Raw genomic sequence first — 20,661 nt, 5'->3', positions numbered from 1 at the left:
CCGCACATACGCATTAAGGATTGGCGTAGGTAGAAGGTGACAAAGCTACCAATGGGTATGGACTAGTTTATGATAGTTCTCATTGTGCAGGGGTGTCAGACATTTGGCCCAGGGGCCAGAACTGGCCCACCAAAGGGTCCAGTCAGGCCCACTGGATGACTTTATACAACTAGTTAATAATCAGTGTTGGGCAGTAACACCTTACTGGTAACATGTTACAGTAATAATATTACTTTTTCCAGTAACTAATTACTAATGAAATTTCAGTAATTTAATCAAAATTACCCCTAAACCAAACAGTTGTTACAGCTAATCACATAACTACTGACTGCTGCGCACACACGTCATAAAGCAGCAAGGTAGTTGGAAACTCTTACCTTAGTGGCCGTGGACGTTCCCATCACTTTGATTTTGTCAGGAGGAAAGATGACAAAAACACTGTTGCTGCAGGTAGTCGGACTAAAACTCTTTCCACTGCAAAAAACACGTCCTCAAACCCCCGGTCTGAAACACCTCGGCTATACAGTACAGCAAGGTGAAGCTCCAGGAAATACACCCCAACAACCAAAACTGGATTTTAGTTGTGGACAGCTGCAGCTACAAAGAAGTAGGCTAATGCTTGTAGCTGGATATGTGGTGGATGAAATGTTGCTCCACGAGTGACTGTCTGTCTTTTAGGCAGAGTCTTGGGAAAATACCGGTCACAGGTAACTGAAGACCCCCAGGTAAATAAAAGCTACCTTGTCTTAGCTACACTTAGCCTACCAGCAGTTACCCTGCCATTCACAGAGGAACACATCTGAATTTTGGGGAGATACGCAATTACAAATTTCCTGGGGTGTACCGGAAAAGTAGTATAACGTTGGCAGGGAGTAATAAGTAGGCTAAAGTAATATTATTACCTTTGAAAAGAGTAACAAGCTATGAGTAATAAATTACATTTTTAGAATAAAGAGCCCAACACTGCTAATAGTGACGCACTTGTGAATGCTAACAGGTGTCAGGTTTCAGGAGCAAGTTAAACAGTGAGTAGCTTCATGTAAAATGCTCCCTCAGAGATTTTACCACTTTGACCAGAATACTGTTCACTGAAAAAGCAGCACATTCTTATTGTGGTCATATTTTAAAGATATTGAACGTTGTGCAAAATATTGTCAACCAGCAGCTTCAGTACAAACCAGTCTGTGTTATACTAATATCTACAGTTGTGGTGTAACTGGTGTAACCCTATTGCTAAGACACTGACAAAACTTTTGATTTGTAAGGCAGGGGAAGAGTTAACCTGCTTCCTTAATAGTTTCCACTTTAATTTGGTGTGGTGATGCCAGCATGACTACACAGGAGTGGAAATGTTTGGAAAATGCACATGTTATGACAGTGAGTATTTGACTCACTGAATGTGGAAAAACTGAGACGTAGGCCTATTGGTAAAACTAGGTGTAATCATCCAAAGAAATCACAGGCTGTTTTTCATCTGTTTCGTAAATGGATTGGTGTTTTTAAAATGGACGCCAGTAACAGAAAAAATGGTGGTGTTTGCTATTTCTCGGATATTATGTAATGGTTTTACTGGTCCGGCCCACCTGCGACTGCGTGTAGCCCGTGGACCTCTGTCTTAGTGCTTCATTCAGCTGTAATGTTAAGACATGGCCACAGGGTGGCAGTGCTGTCCTCCACCTGACATCTGAGGCTGAGGTGCCGTGCACCCTTGTGATTTTATTTCTAAGTTAGCTTTAATTTATATGACAATGAAAGCAAAATTTCCATATCAGCATGCATAACATAATAAAGCCCTAGGCTGATCCATTGCGGCTGATGTTGCTGAAACAGAGATAATGAATGTGATCATAATTAGCAACTAAAATTAAACAAAACAGTGAAATGTCTTCAGAAATAGGGTTGCTGTTGTTTTAGTTAATTCACAAACCTCAGAGTGGACAGTTTTTACAGATAAAACAAACCCTGTGAAAACTTTTTGTGCTAAGAGACATTGCTATTAGGTCAGGGGTGTCAAACATGTGGCCCGTGGACCAGAATTGGCCTGCCAAAGGGTCCAATCCAGCCTGCTCAATGACTTTGCTAAGTGTAAAAATTGCAGAGAAGTCATTTATTCCACTTCTTCAGTTAAATGCACTGCTATTCCTATTTGTCCAAATAAACCAGTTCCTACTTCTTCACAAAGGTTAATGGGAAGCCAGTGTGCTTGGTGTGCTCAGAGCACCTTTAAGTGCTCAAGGAATCTAATTTTCAGCACCACTGTCAAACTCATTTTGGGGAAAAATACAACACCTTGCAAGGACAACTAAGAACAGAGAAGATAAATGAATTGTTGGCAGGTTTCAGGGTAACATGAGTCTAATTTGAGTTTTACCCGAGAGATCAGCATTGCAGCGGTGAGAGCTAGCTGCTTTATTGCTGACAAAATACCATCAGCATCAAAGCCAGACTCTGAGGGTGAGTTTGCTGAATAACAGACATTGTTGAAATTGCATTTATTCTTCTATCCTCCTTCAGCCTTCATCTCAGGCTGTTCATCATTTGGTTTGAAAATGGACTGTTCATTATTTGTGAATGCTTTCAGAATGTAAGCTACCTGAAACATTCCTTCTTTACAATAAAAGTTGAAGGCTTTGCTATACAGGTTATTATGCAATGGTTTTACTGGTCTGGCCCACTTGAGATCAAACTGTGCTGTATGTGGCCCCTGAACTAAAATGAGTTTGACACCCCTGTATTTGGTTAAAGTGCAGGGGTGTCAAACATATGGCCTGGAGGCAAGAATTGGCCCGCCAAAGGGTCCACTCTGGCCCACTACATGACTTTGCACACTTCGTATTAATACGCCTGTGAAGGCTAAGAGGTGTCAGGTTTAAACAGTGAGTAGATACTTCATGTCAAATACTGCCTTTAGAGGCTTTTCACCCCAACCCAAATACAGCTGTCAGTACTAAAGTATCAGTACCAGACTTCTATCTTAACACAATATGGGTGGAGCCCTGTTCAGTGCCTGATGTTGTGTTCACACTGGGCATGAATAAAACGGTTCTCGCGAGTGAATTACATGTAAAGTGAATGTAAAGATGTGATTAGATGCGAATTTCCACCAGGCGTTGCGATGAACATGGTGCAAATGATGCAAAATACGTTAATTAAACGGCGCAAATGAAGCGAGTAGCGGGATTTCGTGTCATATGCTTAATTACAAGAGTTAAAGAATCTGAACTTCAGCAACCGAGTATCACTGTTACAGTCAATCAGCATTGAGATCCTCCAGGGAAATATGACGTTGAGGATGTACTGGCGGTAGTTTATTCATCGATTCACCGATTTCATGCACCTATGAAGCAAGTCAACACAAAATATTCTAGCATTCAAACTCGCCCAAGTAGCATGGTGTTGGTGTGAACACAACGTTACACTGACAAAGACTGAGCAAAGCATTATTTCAGGCAGGACACGATGTCAAGCTCAGCTCACATCTCAGCTACATCAGCTGATCTCAAACAGCCAATCAACTGATGGAGCAGCTGATTGATGGAAGGGAGTCAGCTGATAGATCACATGATTCCTTTATATGCAATTATTGGCAAATCTCGTTCAGGGCGCCCTAAACTGCTCTGGCCTGCCTACTGTTGCTGCTTCCTCTGCAAGCCGCTTTGCAACCCGCCTCCACCCCAGCTCCTCCTTTTCATGCTGTGTCTGGCTTATCAGTGTCATTTCTGTTTGTCACTGATGCTGCTCTGTTCTGTCGGCGATTCTGTGGGCATCGATGCTGCTGCTCTCCCTGCCTTAGACTTTCCATGTAGGTGCATGGAAGGGCAGGGATGTTTGCTTTCTCTGCCTCAGGCTTTCCTCATTTGCACGTGGAAGGGCAGACAGGTGTGCTCTCTCTGCCTTAGGCTTTCCACGCAGGCACGCAGAAGGGTGGAGAGGTTTGCTCACTCTGCCTTATGCTTTCCATGTAGGCGCGTGGAAGAGGCTTTCTGCGTAGGCCCGAGGAAAAGCGGAGGGCCCCCAGAACAGAGCCACACTGCCAAATATAATACTGCAATTGCAAAAAACCTTTGACTAAGGTCTTGTTTACAGGACAACAATTTCAACCGAAAACGGTAAACTTTAGCTGCGTTTTGGCTGCTCGTTTACAAGACAGCAGCATTTTGGGTGCCTGAAAACTCAACGTTTTGAAAATGGAAATGAATTTTTTTTTTTGGAAACAGCACTGTCTCCATTGTCATGTAAACTTACAAAATGCAGTTCCTCTGAAAACGCAGACTTTCCACACATGCGCATTACGGTTCCAGCCACTAGGCATGCGCGAGACAGTTGACCATCACAACATCAAAAGCAGACTCCCGAGCTCTGTTTGTGCCGCCCACCCTGTTGAATTTATCAGCGCTTCTCCAGCAAAGTGTAGACTGTAGCAACTCCGCCTCATCATCCTCCCAGACAAATGTTTGTGTGGTTGCCATTTTCGTCACCTCTCTGTAGAAGGAAGCACATTTATGCAGGAGCTGTTGTTTCATTACAAAGTCACACCGCCAACTACTGGCCTGGCATGTATACTGCAGCGTTTTTGTGTGCACGGGATTGTTCTCAAAACATTGTCTTCTGAATGCAGAACTTTTTTCAAAATGAAAATGAGAAACGATTTTCGTGTAGGCCTAAATATGGTCTAAAGTGTTCCTCACTGAACTTCCGATTGTAAATGGTTTGCTTCTTTGATAGCTTCCAACTGAGTGGGAAATGATGAAAAAACTCACATGTAATGAGAGTGAGTAGTCGACTGACAGAATGTGGAAAAACTTACTGTTAAATTTGCTCATATTTTTCTGAGGATATCACAGGCTGTTCATCATTTGATTTGTAAATGGATGTTTTCAGAATGAACTTCTTTATGCTAAAAAGGGATAAATTTGAAGGGCTTGTTATTTATTGGATTATGTGATGGTTTTACTGGTCTGGCCCACCTGAGATCTAAGTGGGCTGCATGTGGCCCCTTAACTAAAATGAGTTTGACACCCCTGTGTGAGTTTATAATGTCAAGTGAGTGCAGCAAACAACAAAATGCACAACAGCACTGTTTTAATATCGACTTTGTTTTTTTATTTGTTAATACAGCCGATGGGACTCTGTCATATTTCCCATCACTGTAGTGGCCGAGTAACGGATTACTCTTTGTCTACTAACGGTCGAGCTCGTGCTGCACGGGTGGGGTAGCTGGCTCTCGTGCAGGCGGTGTATTCACCGACCAGACAACTGCAGTGGGCTCGTTTTATCTTATGCTCGTTCCGGGGCGCCGCTGTCAGGCACTGTGCACCGTACGCTTTCTGTCGGTGAGACACACACTGAGTGATGCGCGACCAGCCAGCACCATCCCTCACAAATCCCAAACGGAGGTGACTTGATCAGCATATGACATTCTCCAGGTAAGACGTTATTTAAATGAATAAACATCGATGCTCCGTCAGGGAGGCTGTAGTAGTAATCTTCCTCCAAGGCATCCAGGAGGAGCGGTGGAAGGATGCTGATCTGCCTCAGCCTGTGGATGTGTCCTCAGCATCAGTGTTAACAACAGGGCGGTGAGCTTTCACGGTTCCTTGTTTTAAAAGTCAGGCGTATAATTCAGGGAATATGTATATCTGGGGCGACTCAAGTTTAAATACTGGAGGTGTTTGCGCGTCTGTTCGCACCTAACGCTACAGTTATGGGTGATTCATCCATGCGCAGCCCAGTCTACGCCTAAAATTATCGATTGTAGTTATATTGCTATAGGCCTTTAGTGTCTCATGAGATGCGGAGGGTCATTAATTTTTAGATGTCCTTAATGGTCCAATTCCTTTCCTGCATCATTTTATTAAACGGCACCCCAGGCATGTGCAGGCTACTCTGACTTCTGTTTGTGGAAATGGCAAATCCAACCCTGATATCCGCTCATATTTCTTAATATACACCCAACTACTCCACACTTGTCTTACACTTCAAATGCTCCAGTTCCTCCCATCCTTGGTGCTCAAAGTTGAAAACAGTGTGAGGTAGAGTACACTGCTGCGTCTCCTCCTGCACTCCTGCATCTGATACAAGTTGTTTAAGAGCTAAATGTGAAATGCTTGTCTGTATTTTGGGTGTTTGGTGGAGGACTTGTATATCCTTAAGTGCCTGCTGTGTACCACTCTGTGCCAGTCCTGGCCACAGGGGAGGGCATTGCTGACAGGCGTAGTGTCTGGCTGTTCATTGTTCAGAGGGAGCAGGGGACAGGCTTGCAATGTCTGCTTTGCAATTTTATGTCCTTAGCTTTCTGTCCTCACCCAGGCGTGCAGAATGCATTTCAGCAGCCATCATCCACTTGTGTGATAACTTCGGGCTGTCTGATGTTTACAGGACAAGCCCTGTTGGTTTCTAACACAACAGCAATGTTGTCCCAGGAGTTGAAGGCACAGTGGAATATACCACACAGTACAAGCTGCATTAGGTGCAAGCCTTATAGGTTTTACTTTAAGACTTCCATTCAGTACTTGACTGTATTTCAAATGATTCAATGTGATAAACCTGAAAAAAAAGATTCTATTCCATTAAAATGAAATTGGAGGTGAACATTTGGATAGTAGGTTGCTGAGATTGTGGTGGAGAACCTCTGTGATTAAAAACATTAGAAATCACAAACCATGTAGCTAAGGAAAAAGACACAATTACTCACATCTTATCTTTCATAACTGATTTACTTATCAGAATATGTGTGTAATGACTAGATGCTTCGTGACAACAAGAGGAAAGCTGATAAAATGTGTAAAAAATGTCTGTTAAAGTGATGCAAACAAAGAAGTTAACAGTGGTATGGAATAAAAATGGAAAAAGGGGGTGTGAGGCGTAGAGAACAATGGCTGTGCTGCAGCTAAGGAAGAGGGTGATGACCACTGTTGTAAAGTAGAGTAATGCATGGCTATTAGAAAAAGTGAGGGGCCCCTGGAGAGCCATGGTAGAAACCTACAAGGTCTTGGAGGATGCATGCAGCATATTGACTCGTGATGTTGAAAGTGGGAACGCAAAGTTTTCATTTTCCATCTTTTTCCTCGAGATCTGAGCTCACCGGTTCCCCTGCTTTGTTTCCACATCTCTGTATAGCCTGGGATAGTTGTCTGTGTTGCACCTGCACTGAAGGACAAACAGCCTCCCTGCAGCCTGCTGGGATCGTATTCATGCTGCAGCCAGAGGATACTAAATTGGACTCTGGGGGAGGAGAGAGAATAGGGCAACAGCTTCCAGCCTTGCTGCACAAATTATGAAAGATAATAACTATTTGGAAATGTGTGATGAAGTTATTAGCCAACAAGACAATTAATCTAAAAGCAGTTGTTATGAGGCTCGGCTACATGAAAATATTCCTTTAGCTGCCCCAGCGTCATGGATGGCAGTGCCACAGGGAAATCGGTTATTATTATATAATATGTATAATATCTTCTTAAAAGCTTTGCTCTCTAAGCTATGGATTTCACATACCAAAGATTTACGTTCTCTGCTCTGTTCATAGCATTGATGTGGGTGGAGGTACAGTAACAGTCTATTGTGCCCTTTGGCAAAAACAAAATATTCCATGATAATAAAACCTATAGACAAGGCTACAGGGTGGGTGTTGATTTTTATGTTGCATAAAACTGTTGGAAATCCAAAAAGGCAATTGAAACGATGATTTATGATGAGGCTTTTGTGAGATAAGTGGTGCTGCAGCATTGTTACAGACAACTGTATTGCTGTAGAAAAGCTTTGTGCGAGCAATTTAGCCAGCAAATTCCTGTTGGAGCTTGAAGAGGACGGGCCGTGAACCATACTGCTGCTCTGTGTTAACTAGCAAACAGAGACATGCTGGGGAATTACAGATGAGGGGGATAGGCATAAATAACACCTTAGCGCTTGTTGTAGGTTAATCTGCTGGAAATTAATTTAGGTGAACATAATTTTTAACTGGAACTGACCACATGTTATGCTGTTTTGATTTCTGGGTACTGTAGAGATGCATCTGATGGATGTTTTTCTTATTTTTTACTGTATCAAGTATGAGCAAATTGCTGAAAAAAGCCTATCGTCATTTCTCAGAGCCCAAGACTATTGTTAAAATGCTTTTTAATCACACAAACACTCAAAAATCCAAAGATGTTTAATTACAATCATATAAGAAAGGAAAGAAACAGCAAATCCTCACATTTAAAATGCAGAAACCAGCCATCAGAATTGTTTTCCATCAATTTTCTGTCGCTGAACATCGACTCATTGCTTCAGCACTATTTTAGACTGTAGAGTCGGTATCTACAAACATAACTAACTGTCTCCATTAGGTGGAAATCAGTGCATCAATATTTAAATATATGATGTCATCAGGCAACATTTCTCACTTGGTCTCACGTGCCAGCAGACCCATATACGGTTGTTTTTATGTGAGCGTAGGGTGCATAGCAATAAATCAGAAAATACTCCTCTGTTCCAGTAAGACCACTATGGCTGCTGTCATATTGTCCCATGAGTTGCTCCATTATTCACCGTCTGTGGAGGATTTATCTCCAGATGACATCATCACTACAGTCAGCCTCTCTGCTGCTCAGCTTCACACGCTATGCAGCCTGAGCTGTGCAATATTAGAGAAATCTGATACGTATGAATCACATATATGATTTCTAACTGAGTGGTCATGTGTCTGACTCACTTTCATTTCATGTGCATTTCCTTCTCATACAAAGGTGTCATGTTCCCATACAGGATTCTCCCCCAGACATCTGATCACCCTGTCTTTGTTGGCTCAGATCTAGATCCAGATGCAGATAGAAAGAAATATTAATATTTTCTACTTTTATGATACACAGTTTTAGAGATTGTGCAGCCTTGGGAGCAGCGCAGCATGTGCTGTTTAAGTGCTTTGTCGCTTTATGTTGCAGTCAGCCATGTCAGGCTTAATTCAGAGGCAAAAACTTTGTTACGGCCAGCTGAAGTGGTCAATAGCGAGGAAGAATTAAAAGCTGACAGAAGCATTCCAGCTCTCCATGCGCTGATTGGAAAAATGCTGAACGTTTCTATCCCGACTGGTTGTGTTTCATAAAGTAATCTGAAATAGCACTGTAACCTAATAGATCGACAGAGTGTGTACTTTCGTTCCTCATCATCCCCCCTGCACTGCTTTGCTGGCTTTTCTATTTGCACTATAAGGACTTTAATGTTTTTGGTTTCCAGCTTGGCCAGGAGCTGTTTTGCTTTTACTTTTTCTTCAGGGTTCAGAGACTAATCATGGTTCACTGTTCGTCACGAGAAGGCATAGTTTCCTGGTTCGCACGTGGGCTTGATTACAGCATCAAAACTTAGTCAGAGCTGCAAGGATAACTGACTCACTATCACATTTCAGATGATGATGTTGCTCCTTAGAAATATCCACATTATGTATTCAGCATTCATCCACAAAGTTGACCTTTTATATTCAAATTTGTATCCAGTGATCATGGCACACAGGGATGGGTATCGTTTAAAGTCACGATACCAGTGCTGATACCAGTGCCTTTAGAGTGATACGAACCAGTAGAGCACTTCATTCAATACCCATGATGTGAATTGAATGGCGTGTTTGCTTTAGAGATTTTGCTGAATTTAGGTTGTGACATCTAGTGATTGAAGACATTGAAGCTGCTGGGTGTTAGCTTCGCACAGGGGGGTGGTTGTGAGAGTTCGCCCTGCTACACACACACAGTGACAGGGCTAACTGTTAGCATCACACTGCTTTTCATCTCTGGGTTTAATAACAGAGTCGAGCCATTTTGATGTTGTAGGTTCGTTGGGATTATTTAATGGCATGACGTTGGATGTTAGCTGCTGCTGCTGCAGCTGTGTAGCTCATGCTTACCGGGCAGATGTTGAGCTGACCATCACTGAGAGGTTAGCAACTCTGGAGATGGCTGTAAGAGAAAGTCCGCTGAGCCGGCAAGGAGAGGACGCTCCAGGATCAGACCCTTGGTGCAAAAAGGATCGAATGCAGGTATCGTTTGACTGGAGATGTCTTGATACTACTTGGTACCAAGTTATTTCAGTCGATACCTTCAAGGTATCAAGTACCGATACCCAGCTCTGATGCCACAATATATGAATGTGATGCTGGATTGAATCATATTTCTGTAAGCTTTAGCAATCTGACAAAGATACTGCTTTTTAAAGTTGTGTCTCTAAGTGACATCTAAAGGACTGCCATGTTATAACCACACAAAAGGCCAGACTCTACAATATTTACAGTCAGTTGTCTGTAAATAAAGCATGAAAATCCTAAAGGAGTTGGGTCAGCCCTTGTTGTCCAGCTTTTGACATTGTTCTAGTATCACACACATGAATATGACAGCCATATCAGTGCTACTCAAGTTGTTTTGACAGCGCTGTCTTATCCGATTTCAGTTTTTCCATGAAAGTGTGATCTGTGTTTCTGCCTCTGTCATGCTTTCTTCTGAAACCACACTAGACTGCTTTGATTCTGAGACAGAGCTATCGCCTATAGCTTTCATCCACTGGTTACTATTGATCTGAAGTGGCTTGATCGCTCTTTGAGAGGCTAAGCGTTATTCTTGCTGACCCTTGGTCCAGGGCATATTGTGCTACTATTGCGCTGCACTACCAGGGAAAGGAAACATGCAGGAATCAAGGTCACACTCTGTGTCAGGCATGGTGAAGGAGGCACCGTTTCAACGTTTGTCATTTCATTGTTTGTGACAGTTCTCAGAATGGGAGTCTTTGAACTGATGCTTCAACTGGTGTAAAGAGTGCAAAGTCACTTTTAACATACTTTCTTTTCAAAGAAAAAGGAAAAGATTATCTCCTCTGTGTGGGTGATGAAGCTGCAGGATAACTTCCACAGAAGCTGCCTTCGCTATGCCGTGTTATTTTTCTTTCGATATTCCCCTCTCATTGTCCGTAACGACTCTCCGCCCTGCTCCTCTGGTCCTGCTGTAAAATCTATTAAAGTTTGAGAAGTCAGTCCTAGAATTCATCAAACACTTGTCTTAACTCCCTCGACACTCTCCAACACATCAACGACCTGCACCTTCAAGTAATCAATATCGAAGCAGCGACGAGTTAAGGCATGAAGAGGTCTGGGAGAGATGTTGAGAGATGCAGACCAGCAGGATGTGTCGTTTACACTTTACCGAGTGTTCAAAAAGACACAATGCTGTGATGGCCAAGGTCACATTGCCTCTAGCTAGATGTCCTTAAAACACACAGGTAGTGACCTGGTGAGGCACACAGGGAATTAAGGCATATAAAATATGTTGATTAAGATAAATGCCACTAGCACACATCTTTTAAGTTGTACCTTTTATCCACTTTGCAGCCCCCCCATTTTACCTCTATTATAAACCAGCTACATAATATACTGTTTAAATGTTTGGAATTGCCTGCCACAAAAGCTTGATTGGCTGTAGTCAGATGGCTGAGAGGACCACTCCATGTTATGAAGGGTCTTCCTTGCTTTTAGGATGTAGAAAGACCTTTTTACAAATAAATGTTATTTTGCATGAAGAGTTTTGTACATGGAGCGCAAAACGCTGTACAATGGTTCAACCAGACTGACAGATGAAAGGGCAAAATGAGACAAAGGTACCTGTTAAACAAGAATATATATATGAGTAAGTAGAAGCTCAGCACAGTAATGCCTGTAAAGAGCTGGTAATAACAGGTGTGTTGCGTTGTGTGTTGCGTTAGCAAAGCAATTCTTTGAACTTAACAGCAGAAACAAGTTAGTCAAGGGAAAGCACTATTGAAACTAGATCACAGTGTAAACCTTTTCAATCTGACCACTAGTCTGTAGAGATTCCAAAGAAGAATGGGCTACTAAAATATTTAGAGCCCAACATGCGTGTTTGTGTGTGTATTAAAGAGAGAAGGAGAGCTGATGATGATCAGAGCCGTTAGTCATGCCTCGTTTCCACTTACGTATGTGACTGGTGTCTGTAGATCTGTAAATATACAGATGACACCTCTAATGTCTAACGCAAGGAAGTGCATTGCTTCACAGATGGATAGAAATCTGATAGAAACTACCTGTAGTCATGGGGGAAAGGGGAAATTTTTCAGTTTTTTGCCATCCAGTAGTTTCAAGTATGCACTTGGAAAATTACCATGACAACAACGGGCCAATATTGCAGGGCAACAAAAAAATTAAGATGTCAGCCTGTCAGGCACAAAGCATGTTTTGTGAAATAGTTAATTAAAAAGACATATGAATGGCTGAACGAGCCGTAATTTAGTCAATTTAGTCGCCTGTGTTGATTTTCAAGTAAGTTTGTATGATTAAAAAGAATTAGTTTTAACACATTGTGAATCTGAGTAATGTTATTCCACTAAAATATGATTATATGTACATTATATACATGCAGATTGTCATAACGACTTGTTCAGCTGTCCATACATCTTGCAGGCCAACATCTTTACTTATATGTTGCCATGCAATTTTGGTTCTGTTATTGTCCTGGTAATGTTCTAATTGAATATTCCAAACTACTGTTCGACGAAAAATTGACAAAATTAGCCTTTCCCCCATGGCTACAGGTCATTTCTATCAGGTTTCTATCCATCGGTAAAGGAATGCACTTCCTTGCGTTGGACACTAGAGGCATCATCTGTATATTTAGGGATCTACAGACACCAGTCACATGCATAAGCAGACACAAAGCGTCAGTCTCTCATGTGGATACAAAAAACCTCCAGTTTTCCTCTGGGTATAATACTAACAGTACGTTTACTGGATTAGTATTTCTAGTGCAGACTAGTGAGGGTAGTGACATTTAATCAACTAGTCGACTAATCACAACAATACTGCCCTGACATGCAACACTGACAGAATATTGACTGAATGGAAGATTTAATTATTTAATTCTTCTTCTTTTGGGGCCAAAACTACCATTTTTAAGATAGCTATTACTAAAGGAAAAAAGAAAAACATCAGTATAAAAGGTTATTCCAAACTTTTGAACAGTAGTGTATTTCATTATGTCAGCATGGAAATATGGAGTGGTACTTCACGGTATTACACGAAGAACGTGTTCCTTCATGCTATTCTCTACTTGAATTTATGAATAATGAGTCTGTGAATATTATAGTTTGAACTGCAGATCATTTTTTCCAAGTGCGGTGGTGTCCCCTAGAATCAATGAGGTGATGCGTACACATCATTTCACCTCTCTTTATGGCATTAGCATGTAAATGAGTCGAAATCAGTTTCACACTCTGTGACTAAATCAGGTCACATTGGGAGGAAAGCAAAATGGCTAAGAAAGAAAGAAAGAAAGAAAGTGAGAGAAAGAAAGAGCAAAAGAAGCCCTTCTCCCATAGTGCTTGGTGAAAGAGAAACCCATTCATAGCTGCATTAATCATGGGTAGCACCAAAGAATCGCTCTGAGGCGACACCCAGAGAGAGACGGAGAGAGAGAGAGAAGCATTGAAACAGCATTATTCGTTAACTGATTCTGTCTGAATCAGTCTGCTTTCCCTTCACACTTCTGTCCTCTGTGATCTGGCTCAGTATAATTTAAACATCTGACTGTAGTTAGGTTCAGCTTTGAACATTTGTAGGTAACTAAAGTTATAAATGACTACAGTTCAAATGTTAGGTTGATATCTGTGATGACATTTAGTTGGCTGTGAAAGTACCTACAGTTCCGTAACAAGATGAATAGCATCAGATATGAAATGTTAATTAAATATGCCACTGTCCTCTCTTTAGAGTGGAGTTTATTGTCTGATAACATCATCTGGTTTATTTCCTCAGACTGTAGAAAGCCCCTTCCAGACTAACTGTCTCTACAGGGCAGGACAGAGTAACACTCCTTGTAACAAGTAAACAAATCTGTACATGTAAAAATTGTGGAGTGCCCCTTTTCGAGCAAGAGCAAGAAAAGATAAAAGATTAAATAAAAGAATACTGAGCTTCATAGCTTACCGTATCTTGACTTTTTCATCAGTATGGATCGAGCCCCAAAATGGAGCCCAACCCTAATATTTATCTATGACTTTAGTGCTACAAGACAACAGGGCGCAGGAACATGAAAAATATAAACCATAAAGCTGCAAGCAGCAGTCCAGGGCACCAAGCCAGAATGTATCTACCAAAATAGATCTCATAGATACAGAGAGGACATGCCAGTACTGAGAGGGCAAGCTGCAGGAGGTGTACCAGGTGTTGCTGACATGAACATGACGCCCATAGATGCACACTTTTGCATTTATAGCAACATGTTATAGAGTCTGAAGTACAATCACAGGATCTTAATGTGTTTTTCACATCGGCCTCCTGTCACCCAACAGCCATTTCTGTGCTCACTTACGACCACAAAATTGCTCAGAACAGACCGAGCAGGCTTTAGTCCTTTTAGTGACACGTTTACCCTTGATCCTTACAGTTTAATTTTACAGTCATAGCCATTTTAATCAATGGTGCATGTTGTAGTTTGCCTGTAGAAGTGTTTTCAAAGCTGCACTGTATTTGTGCTGAATTCGATGTGTACTTTGTTAGAGTTCCCAGCATGTATTTTGCAAACTTGTAATGTCAGTGTTCATGAACATATTTGTATCCACTTCACAGGAAGCATAAGGTAGATGTCAACATTTGTCATGTTAGACAAGGTTCAGTCTTCCTCCAGAGTTTACCTTTTTATGTTGTAACATTTTGAGATTTATGCAAACAAAAGAGAAAGATGTAGGTATTTGATATGTATATGATCTCATTAGAAAACCTGGAGTTTCAGAGGAGCTAGCCTTTGCAAACGGTTGGTATGTTAGTTTATAAGGATATGTGTGTACTGTACGTGGGTTACTGCTAGTGTATTCATGCATGACCTTAATATACCCATTTCACCAGCCCTCCTGCTGCGTTGTGAGTCATAACAGGACCCCTCTCCCTCAGTATGCTGTCACTTATGTCATTACTTGAGCCTGAGATGCATTCACCAAGCCTGCTCATTAGCTACCGCATTTGTTTGAGGAGCAGCATGACATTAGCATTTAGATGTACAGAGAGCCTCACCTGCTGCTGTCATTGTTGGGATGCGCAGCCAAATTCACATCTGGTGAATTTCTCCTCTCAACAGTGAGGGATTGCTGCTATTCAAAGAAACAATGTTGTCTATAGGTCCAGAGGTAAATGTATTTCCATATACAATGCAGGGTGCTGTTGTTAATCAAGCATGGCGAATGTAAATCAGGCAGAAACTTGAATTGTTTCGGAGCAGCAGCCTCCGGGCAATTATTTCTATAGCCAGACATGTTTGTTGATTGACAGCACAGATGATTGTTTATCATTTGTGTGATAAAGCTGATGGAGAGCAAGCAGATGGTTGTTTTATTGACAGTGTGAGAGTTGCTCAGGGAGGAGCAGGAAGAGAGGGGAACACACAGATGGAAATATAAAAGGGTATCACGAAGAAAACAGCGGGGCTGCCCCCTGAAAGTTGAAGATTCAAATCATCAGTCAACTGAGATTCTTGAGCACTTTTTATTTTGATTGTCAGTCAGTGTGCAGTGTACCTCTGGGGCTCTTTCGGTCCCTGGATTTAGCTGCAGAGTGACTAACTTGGCTTGTTCATTATATTACCCTGTTCAAACTCTCAAAATCTGTATGGAGAAAAAAGAATGGATAGCTGAATATCTGTATTGAATAGCTAAATCTAATTTGACTGACATAATGCTCATTTGGGCACAGCCCTACAAAAACATTTAATTCAATAACGTTTTCTGTAAACCATAGGGGCTCATATATTTTGATGATTTTCAGCACACTTGATCCTCAGTGATTCTCAGTGAGATCAGCACCACTAGCAACCCAGTCACTTTAAAAAGTGTTGATTGATTTTAATGTTGATATAAAAAATATGGTATATGCTTGATGCTGCGTATGGCCCCAATCACACAGAAGGCGTTTGAGCAGCTGGTGGCGGCTTTTTGTAATTGTTTTAAATGAGAATGAAGCTTTTTGCACAGGTTTTTTGCATTGCGACACGCCTCGTGTTTCTGCGCTCTGGATGCCTGGCATTTTTGCTGGAGCGCTCTAGACTCCTCCAACTGAAAAAACTTCAACTCAAAGCGGAAAAGCGCCCTACGTCATCTCTTTTCCCCTTGTCCAATCGATTTGAGAGGCGGGCCTTCTGTGGTGGTCATGACAACAGGTTTACAGTTGGTAAACAATAGAGGAGAAACTGATGGTAGCCGTTGCTGGACACCCAGAGCTATACGGCCCGACGATAGACAGCAGGTTGTCAAACTGCCCCTGAGTCATCTTAAATATGCCTGGAAACAGCCATCATGGAGGCGAAGCTCCTGGACCAACTGGTGGTTCTCCCCGTGATCCACCCTCTTTATTAGGGTCTCATGTGCCCACACAGATCTCTGTTTCCCTGTGCCCAACAAACTATTTATGTGATGGGGTGGTTGCCTGGAAACCATAAAAAGGTGCAGCAAGAGTTTTTTTTCACTAGTGGCATGCAATTCTTTAAGAAAGGCAGTTTGGTGCACCTCGCATTTTGCAATCTGCAAAACACTTTCTGTGTGATCGAGGCCTAATAGTGCCTTAAACCTAAATCTTGATGAACGATACACATAGATTTTGACCCTGTAGATTACAGTTTCACAGCAAGGATCAGTAAAAATTTGTCGTAGATGCATTCAGCTACAGAAGATCTGTAGCAGTTGTCGACAGTGAAGGGAAAAAAACCCTGGGAGTTGAAGCTGAACATCAGAAGTTATTTGTTTGTTTGTGTTGCAATGCAAAGTTTCAGTTGTGCAGTTTTGATTATAGAAAACAAGTGACGCACACTCTGGCTCCATATGCATATCTTATATTTTGATGACGTTGCGGCCTTTGTGCCTTCTTCAACGTCAACAATTATATTGAGACACAGGTACACTGACCTGTTATACAGGCCACACCTTTGTCACACAGCTGCTAACGATTAGATGATCATGCTTAACCATTAGGCTGAGCAAGTCACACAGTCACATACACACAGTCACACAGCTGACAGTGGTTAGATCATCATGCCACACCATTAGGTAGAGCAAGACCCTCAGCAAATCATGACCTTTAAACCAAACAGTGTCAGAAGCTACAGCCGATCACAAGTCATCAAAACAAGTGACAACAGCCACTGCATGTCCTACCACATTTCAGTTTAACATACATTTTTCATACACATACATATTCAAAAATGTTAAAATGCAGAAGTATTAAGTGAATTACTAATAGAGAGATAGCAAAAGTTAAGTCATCAGCTCTAAATGAACATCATGAACAACTTGAACTATATATCCACTGATATATTTAACCCATGGAGACGGGGTTCTCAGACGGTGGACCAATAGTGTTCTCTCCTGGAAAGTAACACATCCAAATTACATGCTCTTGGTGGGAGGGTTATCTTCTAAATCCTAATATATCTCAGAGAGGAAACAGGGTGATTAAATTCAACAAAATGTGCTGCTACTGGATTATTCATGTTTTAACATCTAATTGTACTTCTATGTTAAGCAATACCAGTTTTCAGTGCTCAACTGGTCTTTCAACATACGACTTACCACAAGGGCAAGTATTCAAGTAAATAACGGATTTAGTGGACCATGTTGTAATTCATTTTATAGGGATCTCTTCACCTGTATGAGGATGTTTGAAACTATTACAATGCTAAGTATAATCACATTGCCGTCACATATAGGTGCTAAAATACCTTGAGCTGGTACTGATTGCGGGGAAGGCAAATATAAGTGAACGAGATGGTCTCTTTAATTTTTTTACCTCTTTAATATACCATGAGTGGTTGTACTTTGAATACACAGCTGAGTTCAGAATCAGATTCAAGTATATGCCAGTGTTTCATTATTCCTTTTATCTGTTCTGCACCGTTAGAATACTCAGTTGTAAATATACCATGGTTATTTGATTTCACTGTAGGTTTACGTTTTAAGAGATCCAACCTGGATCTATCTTTTATTTCAGTAGCAGCATGATGTAGGACAGATTTCCTGTATCCTCTTTGTTGAAATTTTTTTCATTCCCCTCATATTCTTGTCAAAATCATCAATTTTCTGGCAAATATGTTTTAATGCAAAAACTCCACACACAAGATTAGGTGTTACTGAATGAGTATGTTGCGTTTGTTTGAGTTCCAGTTCAGTTTCTTTAAGACAGATTCAAACATTGAACGACTCCACCTGAATGTGACGGTGGGTGGTTGTTGCAGGTTTCATTGCAACACTGACTTGTGCTTTTAAATTATTGTAGAGCAATGGCATTCAAGTTTCATTTGATCTAACTGCTATGACATCTGGGTGCGCCTCCATAACAAATGACTCTCCGAACCTCGGACAGCACATTAGCATAAACCTTCTGACCGGGGGAAAGATGGTAAGGTTGTGTGAGGATATAGCCAGTCAAGCAGAGACTGATGTGCAGCATCCATCTATGCTGCCATGCTGTTATGTGTTCTGGTGAAGGCTGATGAAAAAATGTAACACCCCAGAAACCTCAGTAACACATCAAAGACCAGACTCAGCAGGTACCTTTTTTATTGCACGGCCAAACCTTCCTCTTTGTTCTGTGGTGCTGTTATATAGGCCATCTTTCTATTGCCATTACTCACCTCATGGGTTACAGTATCAGCAGGAAGGATCCTATAACACTTCAGCACTGTCAAAAAGCAGACATTGAGGATGTGCCTTCTATTTGTGGGTCCATTTTGTTGTTTGTTGGTTGGCTATAAGGATACAACGTCAAACATGGATGATGTAACAATATGTGATATTTCAAGGGCAGCGTCAGTGGTGATATATTTTAAGAAATATCTGGGGGTGGAATATTAGGCACTAAAATACTAAGTGCACAGTAGATACACTGGAACTCGCTCAAAAAATCTTTTATATTCCTGTATTTTCCATCAATTTTTTATTAGTCAGTTATTTAATCAATTAATGGAGAGCACCAACTGTATGTATTAATCTTATCTATTACTTTATTGTTGTTAGTAAGTCACTGAAATTTAGTATGTTTCATATGTTGGCACGAAAATCAGTACAGGAGCGACAGGTCTGTGTCTAGGTGGCTGTGGTGATTGTCCGAATGAGTGTCTTTATGTGGACGTCAATATCCAATCATTATTAGAGGCCTTTTATTGAGCTTGTGCATATTAACATACAATGTACACAGTGGCTCTGTGCTTTGAAACCCTGAGGAAATACCCAGGGTTTGCTGACTTCATTGTGGCGAGTCGATTTTCCGTTTGGTGAGTAAATCACAGAGAGCTACCCGCCATACTGGTGGCTAAATGTTTGTACCAAAATAGATATGTAATAAAAAAGGATGATGAGTCTCTACCCCATTTTGGTGTCATTTAGGGACTCACTGCTCTGTGGCTTCTCTGCTGTTGAAGTTTCACAGAAACACACGCACACTACAGATGTGTTTTATGAGTATCTGAATGGTACCACGAGCTGATTGTCTTGAGCACTCCTAGATTTGCGGCACTGTTTACTGTAAGGGACATCAGCTGATCAAGTAAAATATCACTTGCCGCCAATCTGGTGCTCGCTACAGTGATGCTACTGGATAGCAGTGTATTGTGAGTTGCACCCATATTTATGACGGTAACAAAATAATAACAGAGGCTGTGTAGTCTGAACAAAGATGCCAAACAGCTTCACTCTTTTCATTCTTACCTTCCAGAGTAAAAACCATAGGCGTACAATGTGTCAATGCTAACCAGATGTAACTTTTTCACATACTGTATTTGTGAGGAGTTGTTCAATATATTGAAATTGTTTTCTGTCAGATTTCTGTTTGACCTCTTCTCTAAGTTTCTATTGAAGCTAAAACCTTATCATCTCAATGAAATGTATTGAAACAAACGTACATGTGACATGAAAAGGCAATTTATTATTTTAGTTGGTAAAAAATATGCTCAACAGGTGGATTTTTTTCATCTATTAGCCCAATTGGCCAGTGATTCAGACAGTAAATTTTGGACACCGCCTGCCATAGATGGACGTGCACCTCCCCTGAGATGTAGCTACACTTAGCACGTAGCCAGGCAGACCTCCTGTTTATTTTTTAACTGACAACTATTTCCCTGAGTGGAAACGTGTTGTTCTCAGTTCTCTCATGAGAGTAGAGGAGAAGTCCGCTAGCCGCTAAGTTATGCAATGGGAAATGCCATAGGCTCATGCTAATAATGTTAGCATGATGTATAAACGTGTCTTGCAAAACACAGTTGTCTTCTCAGTGAACCTTTTGAGTTACAACTGAGCTGAATTTTGTACCTTTACTTAATGTTGTTGGTATTAAGTCATGTTTTATTTGTGTTTAAGGTGTGTTAGTTTAATCAGTTGAACTTCACTGCATTCCACAGATACTCAACACAATGACATAGAAACCCCACTGCCAACTAGTGTTTTGGTGGTGTAACTGCAGAGTGATCCAGACACACCACCGCTCACAACTGTGTAGGGGCATTTACAGGCTGTGGCGTACAACTATAAATCAGCCTTTAAAATGTGCACACTGTTCTAGAGGGTACGCATCCACACAGGGTCAAAACAATGCTAAATATTGCTTACATCATCAGTAGTGCTGTCTAATGTTAGTCTGTATTTTAAGAGTTGTTAATCAAT

At 41.3% G+C, this 20,661-nt stretch overlaps 1 protein-coding gene across 3 annotated transcripts in view; it reads left to right on the top strand.

Annotated features, from left to right (window-relative positions):
• The first annotated feature begins 5,272 nt into the window (after positions 1-5,272).
• Positions 5,273-20,661, top strand: part of apba2b (amyloid beta (A4) precursor protein-binding, family A, member 2b) — a 91,090-nt gene continuing 75,701 nt past the window's right edge. For 2 of the 3 annotated variants that reach the window (XM_078175266.1, XM_078175262.1), the window contains exon 1: positions 5,273-5,426. The gene's annotated coding sequence lies outside the window, so the exon portion shown is untranslated. The remainder of the gene's footprint in view (positions 5,427-20,661) is intronic. The other variant, XM_078175264.1, reaches the window with a different exon arrangement.

Source organism: Epinephelus lanceolatus, chromosome 2 (genome assembly GCF_041903045.1).
Source record: "Epinephelus lanceolatus isolate andai-2023 chromosome 2, ASM4190304v1, whole genome shotgun sequence".
Taxonomy (NCBI): domain Eukaryota; kingdom Metazoa; phylum Chordata; class Actinopteri; order Perciformes; family Serranidae; genus Epinephelus; species Epinephelus lanceolatus.
This window is presented reverse-complemented; position numbering and strand designations above follow the sequence as displayed.